At 40.9% G+C, this 11,015-nt stretch overlaps 1 protein-coding gene across 1 annotated transcript in view; it reads right to left on the reverse strand.

Annotated features, from left to right (window-relative positions):
* Positions 1–11,001, reverse strand: part of atp10d (ATPase phospholipid transporting 10D) — a 51,414-nt gene extending 40,413 nt beyond the window's left edge. Inside the window, exon 1 of the mRNA XM_059352906.1 lies at positions 10,844–11,001. The gene's annotated coding sequence lies outside the window, so the exon portion shown is untranslated. The remainder of the gene's footprint in view (positions 1–10,843) is intronic.
* Between the last annotated feature and the right edge of the window lie 14 nt (positions 11,002–11,015).

Consider the following 11,015-nt stretch of genomic DNA (forward strand, 5'->3'; position numbering starts at 1 on the left):
CCAACCTAGGTGGCGCTAATGCACCTTAAAGTTGGTGCCGCCGCCATTACAAGAAGAAGAAGAAAAAAACCAACAACACGGCAGCAATTTAAACTGACGCGCGAGTATGTCTGCAGTCTGAAGTATTTTAAAGTGAACATAACACTGTGATTGCAAACTGTGAGGTATGTAAACTGGGAATTTCAAGAGGTGGCAAGGAAAAGGCTGCATTCAATACAACAAACATGATACGTCATCTCAAAAACAAACACCCGGAAGTATCGGATCGGGACTCTGTATCGGCAAATACTCAAAATCAAATGACTCGGACTCAGCCTCGGGGGCAAAAAACTTGATCGGGACATCCCTATTCCAAACAGTTGACAGCACTGCTGAAAAAAAAGCATGAGAGAAGTATAGCAGAAAACAAGGCTAGCAACCAACAGAAGCCTCACAGCCAATCTACTAGTATACTAATTATACTATGTTCAAAGTCAAACTGAGTATGTAGTCAATCAAACTACAGTGACGTTGAATTGTACACAACGCATCACCCCGCATCAGAGGAAAAAAAGCTGTTAGCTGCTAGATAACCGATGTAAACTAGTTAGATAGTTAGCTCGCTAAAATCTGCTAGAAAATGGAGACAAAGTTACTTTCAGCCCTCTGGATTGCATAACAATGGAGGAGTGGGTCGACTGGGGCCATTTTTTCTCTAAATTAGATCCACAAAATTTTGCAGATTAAGATTAAGATAATCTCTTATGGGATCCACAACTGAGAAATTTAACCTGTGCATTTAACCCTTCCTTTTACACAGCAGTGAACAGCCATCCTAGGAGCAGTGGGCAGCACATTACTGTTTGCTTGGGGAGCAGTGGGGGAACATCAGCACTTGACCTGTCAGTACTGGGATTCAAACCAGCAACCCTCTAGTTACAAACCGGGTGCAGCTAAAAAGATTCAGAAACTATCTGATGCAGGTCTTGTGCAAAACCCCTCTCCAGAGTATAGAATAATAGCCGTGTTTCCTTTAAGAGGAAAAGTGGCCACCGGGAAAGTCTCAGGCCACGCCCTCTCAAAAGTCCATTCACTCTGTGTGTCTCCACTACAAATTAGCCCCCAGAGGGATTTAGAGACTCTGGAGGTGACGTATGGTTGGGAGTCTCCGCTGATCATAAACATAGAGATTGTGAATTAACGGCATCACTAACTGTGCACAGAGTGTCCGGTACTTGTTGTAAACAACAGAGATCACTGAGTGAACACCTCCTGCAGCAGCAGCACATACACACTGTATTGCTATAGAGCTAAAAGAGCTAACTCGCTAAATTTTGCAACAAAGTTGCTAAGTTAGGAACACTGCTTCACCAACTTTTACAAATGGCGCGTGTTGTTATCCTGTAGAGCAGCCATTCTCAACCTCGGGGTCCCGACCCCAATTTGGGTCATGAGATGTTTTCTGGGGGTCGCCAAATCATTTTGGAAAAAATATAAATGCACAAAATAAATATTAAATTACATAATTTCAGACAGGGAGATGTTTTAGTTGTTGTCTGCTTCATTATTTGTCCAAAATTCGTCGTATCAACTGAGTTTGTCTGATCTGAACTGTGCGCGTGAGATTCGCGGACAACATGCATGTTAAACTGGGGGTCGCGACTCAAAAAGGTTGAGAACCACTGGTGTAGAATACTACGTCACATCCCACTTAGCGATCTATCCAATCAGTAACCAGGCTGGTTTCAGAGAAGAAAAAAGACCCTGCTCTAAGACAGGGACGAAAAAAGTCCCGACAAAAGCCAGCTCCGGACTGCTCGTATTCGGCGAGTGAAACCCGCCTCATTCTGGGTATTGCCTGGCAGTGGAAACAGCCCTAATATGTGAGCAGTTATAAAAGAACATAGAACACTGAGAGGTGGTCTGGCTATGTGATTATTCAGTGAGCTCGGTACTTGTGTGACATTTTGTTACAAAAAACCACCGGATGGAAGCGTCCATAAGAGCATGGTTGTGTTGCTATGCAACAAGGAATTCACATATCACCGCAGCACATCCAGCCTCAAGTATCACCTCAATGCTAAACATATAGAAGCTAGCGGCTAGTGTGGTAGCTAGCGTGGATTGTGTTTTACTTAGAAAACCAAAGTATTCTAGTTTACAGAAGGTCTACCTACCTATAGGCTACCTGGATTTATGAAATGTACTATATTTATAAATATGCTATTGCTTCACTTAATGGCAAAAATTGCACTGGTCTGTTGGACTTATAAAACAAATAAACAATTTCTTTGTTGCTTAAGCTTATGTATTCAGTCATTATTCAATGGTATACTAAAAATCCATGTGAAAAAAAATACTTCTCACTGTTCTCAGGTCAAATATTTATATGAGATTAAAATGCAATTAATTTCGATTAATTAATTACAAAGCCTCTAATTTATTAGATTCATTTTTTTAATCGAGTCCCGGCCCTAATCATATAGCATGAAAGATTCAGGTCAAAACAAAAATGATGTTGTGTTTTGTGTGGTTTAGTCTTTCTCAACGCCAGCACACCCACCCAGCCCCTCAGAGCTCTGAGGCATGCATGAGCTGCCAAACATCATTCTCAGCACATGGGTGAGATAACGAGCCCCACTGACAGGATATTAACACTGAAGCTACAGAACATACTGCCTGATTAGATTATGTCAAAGTAGTTAAAGGTCGCAGGCCTACAACATCAGTATAGTAGCTCTGCTGCTTGGTCACTGGTGATAATGACTTAGTTTCAACTATTTGAAAGCCACAGACAGGAAAGTCTGCTTTATCTCCAAACAACATCACAACAGCATGTATTGTGACCAGCTGCTATCACATGTCACTTCTTTAAAGGCCTTAAATCACATGTCAGAGTCAGGATTTAATTTCTCTGAAGTAGTCCTGTTTCCTATCGTAAGTACTTCAACAGGCTTTGGAGAAGTGTCTGTGAAGATTATAAGGACATACTTTATTAAACTAAATATACTTCACTTTTATATAAATTAACAATATAGCCATAATGAGGCACAATTCATTGTTTTGTGTTAAAATAATATTTTCTATATTTTTAAACATATTTTTGATTCACAAATTCATTACTATAATGCATCCAGATAAAAATGTCATGGTTTCCCCACACTTATATACAATAAATATTTAATAAACTTTATAAAAATAAATATACATTTGTTTAAAAATGTATAATTTAACAGAATGTAATCAAATATAATGCTTTTTAATAATGTATAAAGAACAAAATCTGAATGAAAATTGATGAGAAAAAAAATGGTTAAATGTTACCGTAATCATAGAATAGTTTGCATTAAAATATGTGTATATTTTAATGAAATACATTTTGGTGATACCAGCTACCCTTGAGCATATTTAAGTGAAAAAAAACTTGTTTTTTTATTTAAAAAACAACTTGTTTTTTAAATAAAAAAACAAGTTTCAATGAACAATATTTGTTAACACATTATCTAGGGCTAAAGTAAATATTAAAGAAATCAAATAAATGTCATACAAATTTGTTCAAGTAAATACATAAAGACTTAACTTTTCACTGTAGCTGTTTTCAGACTGCTGAGGGATTCTCTTAAAGTTGTGAAGAAATTTGAGAAGAAATCTAAGAACTTTGTTTTCAAGAATCTCATTTGTTGTCAAGTTTATCTTAGGAAAAAAATAAGAAGAAAGTTAAGAAAACAACTAAAGAAAAGATCAGAATTTCTTCATGAATACCAAATATTCTTAAATTTTGTCTTAAGAGCAAAGTTAAGAAAAAAGTGGCAAAATAATGCTTTGTGAATCCGGCCCTGGTCCCTCACACTGCAAAAAGCCACCTCTCAAAAGCAAGAAAAAAGAAGTACAAAAATTAGGTGTATTTTGCTTAAAAATAGCAAAATTATGATTATTTATTTATTCTAGTTTGATATTCTAGTTTCATGCATCTATTTACTCAGTATAGGTCATAACATCTCAGTAACAATCTGTAATATCTTATTTAAATAATTAAGGAGCAAACACTTACAGTCCTGGACATTCACCCCTCTGTTCACACCATAATTTCGCACTCTGGCACAAATGACGTCATGTCCAGGCACTCTACCAAACTTCACTATGACCTTTGCTGTGTTCCAATACCCATACTTCCCGTACTCACTGTACTTAGCTTGAGTACGCAGGGTGTTCCGATTCCGATCGCGGTGAAAAGAAGTGTACCTAAAGGACCCGGATGTTGTACTCATAACGGTCAAAACGCTGAGTGTGGAACGATGTACACTATACGCACTCAACGGCCGCCATCTTGTCTACGTAGCGGAAGAGGCGGAGCCAGGCAGAGCCGCTCGGCTCGAAAAAAATGTTTGTAATGGCGGCCGACGACGCCTGCACATTTTCCACATTTGCTGCGTTAATGGAGCCATATTGCCGGATTGTAGAAGTAAAGATTAAACAACACAAAGGATCATTTTTTCGCCGTTTAAAGCCGGAAGTTTTTCGCGGGTGATGAGCTGCGGCGGCCGTCGCGAGCGTCATTTCCGGTAAGTGCATCACGGAGTATTAGATTTGGAACAACACTCACCTGCTGAAATCTGTGTACCTTGTGAGTGCGGATAGTGTACTGCATTTGAGTGTACTCATGGAAGTATGGGTATTGGAACACAGCACTTGAGTCTCTTGCCACAACAGTTGAAAGCCTGGGAAGGAGGTTTATTCTATCCGGTCCCACCCCCACCTTATCAAAAAGCTCTGAGCGTTTTAGCCGTCTTTTTAGTTTACACCGATGGATGGAAAATTTTACAACTGCTACTGGGCTTGGTTTTATCAGTCATTTCGACTCCTTTTGGACTAGGTGGGACCTGTTCAGGCATGATGGACTGCATCTTAACAGGAAATGAACTGGTATTCTGACCCCAAACCTCATCAACTTCATTGCTTTTAACACCAACTGATGGTCCTTCCAGCAGGACCCTGCCCAGACCACTGGCTCCATCCCACATAGCCCTGTCTCCGTCGATGTGGGTCCTGCTGAAGCTGATGCTGATGCTGAAGCGGATGCTGTTTTTATGACAACAAACATACACACTGCTACTCTGCCTTATCCCATTCCTGTCCATACTACCAACAGACTCCTTCCCACTCCAGCCATCAGAGGCAGAAATAACTCTGTGCTAACTAGCCTAGCTGAGACATCCAACAATAATCCCGGTGAAAGCAACGTTGCCATGGGGCTGCTTAATGTCCGCTCACTTACTGGCAAAGGGCAGCTCATCCTCGATTTAGTTAAAGACCATAAACTTGACTTTCTCTGCTTGACTGAGACGTGGCAGCAGCCTAATGATCACAATGAACTTAACCTGTGTATCCCACCAGGCTTTATATATACCTGCCAAGCTCGTGCCTCTGGACGTGGGGGAGGTCTGGCAATACTATATAAAGATGAATACAAGGTTTCCTCTCTCCCTGCCACCTCTCACACATCATTTGAATCTACTGCATTAAAAATCCACGGAACCACACCCACTATTTTAGCTGCCATTTACCGTCCACCTAAAAATAATTCTGGTTTTATTAATGAATTCTCTGACTTTGTTGCCACTTTGTCCTCTCTGTCACCCAATATCATATTGCTAGGGGACTTCAATATTCACATGGACAACATAGACAGCTCTCTCACAAAAGACTTCACATCCTGCCTGAACAGCTTTGGTCTACATCAGTTTGTCAACACTCCCACCCACTCAAGAGGACATATTCTGGATCTCATCTGTTGCACTGGCATATCACCACTGAAACATATAATATCAGACTTTCCCCTGTCAGATCACAAGCTTGTATCATTTACCATTAAACTACCGTTATCCAAAATAAGAACACCACGCTATATTACATTCAGAAACGTCAAGAGCATAAATCCATCAACTTTCTCTGCTGCAGTTAATTCCCTCCCAAGCACCGTCCACTTAACCACACCCGAGGATCTGATATTCCACTATAACTATGAACTTAACAACCTCCTGGATACACTGGCGCCACTAAAAACACGGTCTGTCACCTTCACACGCTCTGCACCCTGGTACACCCCACAACTCCGTAAACTCAAAACTGAAGGACGCCGACTAGAACGCCTCGCAAGAAAATCCGGCCTCACTGTTCACCATAACATGTACCACAACATGTACCACAAAATAAAGATGCCATTGCCAAGGCCAAAACAGATTACTACACCTCTGTCATCGGGACTGCTGAAGGAAACACACGCACTCTGTTCACCACACTCAACAATATGCTACGGCCCCCAGACACTCTTGCCCCTCACATGTACTCTACTACCCTCTGCAATAAATTTATGGACTTTTTCAATGACAAAATTGTCAGCATTCATAAACAACTACCTCCTCCATGCACAAGCACCGACTGCATCAACTGCTTCTCCCCTGCTCCACCTTTCATACCCCCATTATCCAATTTTGATCTCCCAACCCCCACAGAATTAACCACCATCATACAGAAATCCAAGTCCTCCACCTGTAGTCTTGACCCCCTGCCTACTAACCTGGTTAAACTCTGTCTCCCTTCTCTTTTCCCACTCATTACTGACATCATACACTCCTCCCTCTCCTCTGGCTTCATTCCGGCCCCCCTCAAAACAGCAATAATCACTCCAATACTCAAAAAACCTGGCCTGGACCCCAATGACCTTAATAATTTCAGACCAATATCACACCTTCCCTTTCTGTCCAAAATTCTAGAGAAAGTTGTTGCTACACAGGTTCATAATCATCTCACCCACAATTCCCTCTATGAAAAGTTTCAATCTGGTTTCCGTCCTCATCACAGCACTGAAACAGCCCTGGCAAAGATCACCAATGACCTTCTCGCAGCAGCAGATTCCGGACATCTCTCCATACTCATCCTCCTTGACCTCACTGCAGCTTTTGATACAATCTCACATAGAATCCTCCTCAACCGCCTAAACTCCATTGGTCTTACTCTCACCACTGTCTCCTGGTTCACCTCCTACCTCTCCGGTCGCACACAGATGGTACAGCTCAGGAATCACAAATCCCAACCCTCCCCAGTCACTTGTGGTGTACCACAGGGCTCTGTCCTTGGCCCCCTTCTTTTCATCATCTATCTACTCCCTCTCGGTAATATCTTCAGACATCACGGACTCAATTTTCATTGTTATGCAGAAGACACCCAGCTCTATCTCTCCTGCAATCCTGGCTCCACACTTCCTCCACCCCCCCTCCTTGACTGTCTGCAAGAAGTTAACACCTGGTTCTCCCACAACTTTCTTAAACTCAACAGAAAAAAAACAGAACTCCTTTTGGTTGGCAGTAAATCCACATTATCCAAAACCAACAGTTTCTCACTGCATATTGATGATAGCACCCCGATCCATCCCTCCCCTCAGGTCAAAAGTATGGGCGTCATCCTGGATAGCACCCTCTCCTTCACTGCCCATATCAATAACATCACCCGGTCTGCATACTTTCATCTTCGCAACATCAATCGCCTTCGCCCATCTCTCGCCCATAATAGCACCTCCATACTGGTCAACGCCCTTGTCACATCCCTCGATTATTGTAATGCTCTTCTTCATGGTCTGCCACAAAAATCCCTCCATAAACTGCAATTAGTCCAAAACTCGGCCGCACGCATAATCTCCAGAAGTTCATCCACGCAGCACATCACTCCCGTCCTCAAACACCTTCATTGGCTCCCAATCCACCTCCGTATTGACTTCAAGATCCTGCTCCTCACATTCAAAGCCCTCCACAACCTTGCACCATCATACCTCAGCTCCTCCAAACCTACACACCCTGCCGTACACTCAGGACCTCCTCTGCTTCACTCCTCTCCACCCCTTCCGCCCATTTAGCCACAATGGGACTACGATCTTTTAGCTGCTCTGCCCACCGACTCTGGAACAAACTCCCTCAGTACATCCGCTCTCTAACAACACTGTCAACTTCCAAGTCACATCTCACAACACACCTGTTCAGACTAGCCTATCCCTAAAATATTCATCATTTTTAAATTACAATTTTTCTCTGTATTGTTTCAGTGTTGTTTATTGTTTATTGTTTATTATTACTGTCATTGTTGTCTTTATTGTTCTAATTTGTAATTGTTTCATTGTTGTTTATTATTACTGCCATTGCTGTTTTATTATTATTGTTTTGTTTTTAATTGTTTATTGTAAGGTGACCTTGAGAGTCCTGAAAGGCGCCTATAAATAAAATGCATTATTATTATTATTATTATTATTACTTAAAACAAGTGAAACAGTCGAACATAAAATATGCTGACTAAGAAGAACTATCTTATCAGACAAAAAATAAACATGTATCCCCTTGATCTAAGACAATTAATCTTACATAGATTTCAGTTTTTGCAGTGCAGCATCACTGATCTGTTGTGTGGACACATAAGGCAGGCTTTATATTTACCAACTGTGGGATACAGCACACTGATTTAAATAGTACTTAATGATTCATCCACAAACCACAACATTAAGAGGAATCTAACATTCATCATATGTAAACTGGACCTAAGAGCAAGACTCCTGTACAATAGAGTAGCTTTGCACAGTTAATCAAATTTTAATCGTGATCACGATTTCGGCCATAACAATTAAATTAACCTGATCGTCGGCGATATTTACATTTTAAAATGTGTCTCTCCTGCATATCTAATCAACACTTTCTACACCAGTAGTCCACCAACCACCAGGGGGCGAACGCATAGTTATGGTTTCATGTAGCTGCCTAAATAAATAACGAGCGAGCGCTAAGCAGGATGTGACATAGTACTCTAACAAACTTAGCGACTTTGTTGCTTTGTTGCCTTAGCGACTATTTTTCAAAAAAGCGACTGGCAACAAATCCAGCAACTTTTTCTGCTGTTATTGGAGATTTTTAGAGACTCGTTCTTACTCTTAACGAGCCTCCGGCCCCCGCGGGGAGTCGAATCGGCACAGTCCTCCTGCAGCAGTCTCTCCCAGCTGCAGAGCCGGAGGGGTTGTTAACCCCTTAACGTCCAGTCTGCAAATTGCTAACAGGCTAACAGTTAGCTCTGTAGCAGTACAGTGTGTATGTGCTGCTGCTGCATGAGGTGTTCACTTAGCGATCTCTGTTTGTTTACAACAAACACCGGACACTCTGTGCACACACTAAAAACTGTTCCTATTGTTTGTTCAAAAGTAGTGCAACACAGATACATATGTTTTCCCTAACATGATGAATAATCATGATTACAATATTGATCAAAATAATTGTGATTATCATTTTAATCGTGCAGCCCTAGACATCTTTTTGTACGGTGTCCTTGAGTGCCAAGAAAGGCGCCTTACGAATAAAATGTATTATTAGGGCCGGGACTCGATTAAAAAAAATGTATCGAATTAATTTGAGGTTTTGTAATTAATTAATCGAAATTAATCGCATTTTAATCGCATATAAATATTTGACCTGAGAACAGTAAGAAGTAATTTTTTTCACTTGGATTTTAAGTATATCATTGAATAATGACTGAATACATAAGCTTAAGCAACAAAAATATTGTTTATTTTAATAAGTCCAACAGACCAGTGCAATTTTTGCCATTAAGTGTAGCAATAGCATATTTAGAAATATAGTACATTTCATAAATCCAGGTAGCCTATAGGTAGGTAGACCTTCTCTAAACTAGAATACTTTGGTTTTTTAAGTAAAACACAATCCATGCTAGTTACCACACTAGCCATTAGCTGCTATATGTTTAGCATTGAGGTGATACTTGAGGCTGGATGTGCTGCGGTGATATGTGAATTCCTTGTTGCATAGCAACACAACCATGCTCTTATGGACGCTTCCATCCATTGGTTTTTAGTAACTAAATGTCCCATCGTCTACGGGGCCAACCAAAGCGTCTCATCAGCTTCTTCCTTCATGTTCACTGTGGTTTGTTGTTGTCTGAACTCATCAACGCTAGTTGGTGCTCCAGTATAATCGGTTCGCCTGAAACTCATCCAGTGAGGAACGTTCCGCGGTGCAAAAATAACTGTGATTAAAATGCGTCAATTTTTTTAACACGTTAATTTTTGTGTAATTAATTAATCTGAATTAACGCGTTAAAGTCCCGGCCCTAGTTGTTGTTATTATTATCGTTATTATTATTATTATTAATATTATGTAGTGGGTCAATTTTGACAGATTATACTGATGCTGATGTGTTTTGTTTTCATAACATCATATGTGAGTGAGTGGCCCTGACAAGAGGACATAGTGGCGCATTTGTAGTTCTATGAGCGCATATGTACATGAAAATGCACTTGATGACAGTTAGTTATTGATGTATTGAGTATATTACTGCAATTTATTACTGTAATTTTTATTTTTTATTTTTTTTGCCAGATTGTGGTGATTATGGTGATTCTGGTGTTGTGATGATGGGGCCCTTGAATATTGTTGCCCAGGGAACAGCAAAGTGTTAATCTGGCCCTGATCATATGAAAAGTGGACCTAAGAGCAAGACTCTCTACAATAGAGACAGAACAGAGGGTTGAACCACGCCTGTTTACCCAACTTATCTCCTCAGGTTTCTAACAGCCTGCAGACCTTAACCCTCTCATTGCTCTGATGTCAATACGCGACACTTACAAAACATGGACAAGTTACAGCAGCATTGACAGTTGGAGTTTGGTGCACTTTAATATCTTTGACCTACTTCAGCACGGTCCAGTTAACAGCTGATAATGTTGTCCACCGTGACAATAATGAATGAACACCTGCGTTCACCTTACTTCCCGAACCAGCGCTGTGTTAGTCCACAGCACAAACACACTGACACTTACCCTGTTGTTGTTGTTGTTGTTGTTTGTGTTGTTGTTGTTTAATCCAGTCCGCGAGCCGTCTTCACGTCAACAAACATCCCCGGTGTCTCTGGGTCTCATCAGTGCCGTCCCTGTGTCCTCAGACCACCGTGAAACACACACACACACACACACACACACACACACACACACA

The sequence above is a fragment of the Centropristis striata genome, chromosome 16 (assembly GCF_030273125.1).
Source record: "Centropristis striata isolate RG_2023a ecotype Rhode Island chromosome 16, C.striata_1.0, whole genome shotgun sequence".
NCBI classification, from domain to species: Eukaryota; Metazoa; Chordata; class Actinopteri; order Perciformes; family Serranidae; genus Centropristis; species Centropristis striata.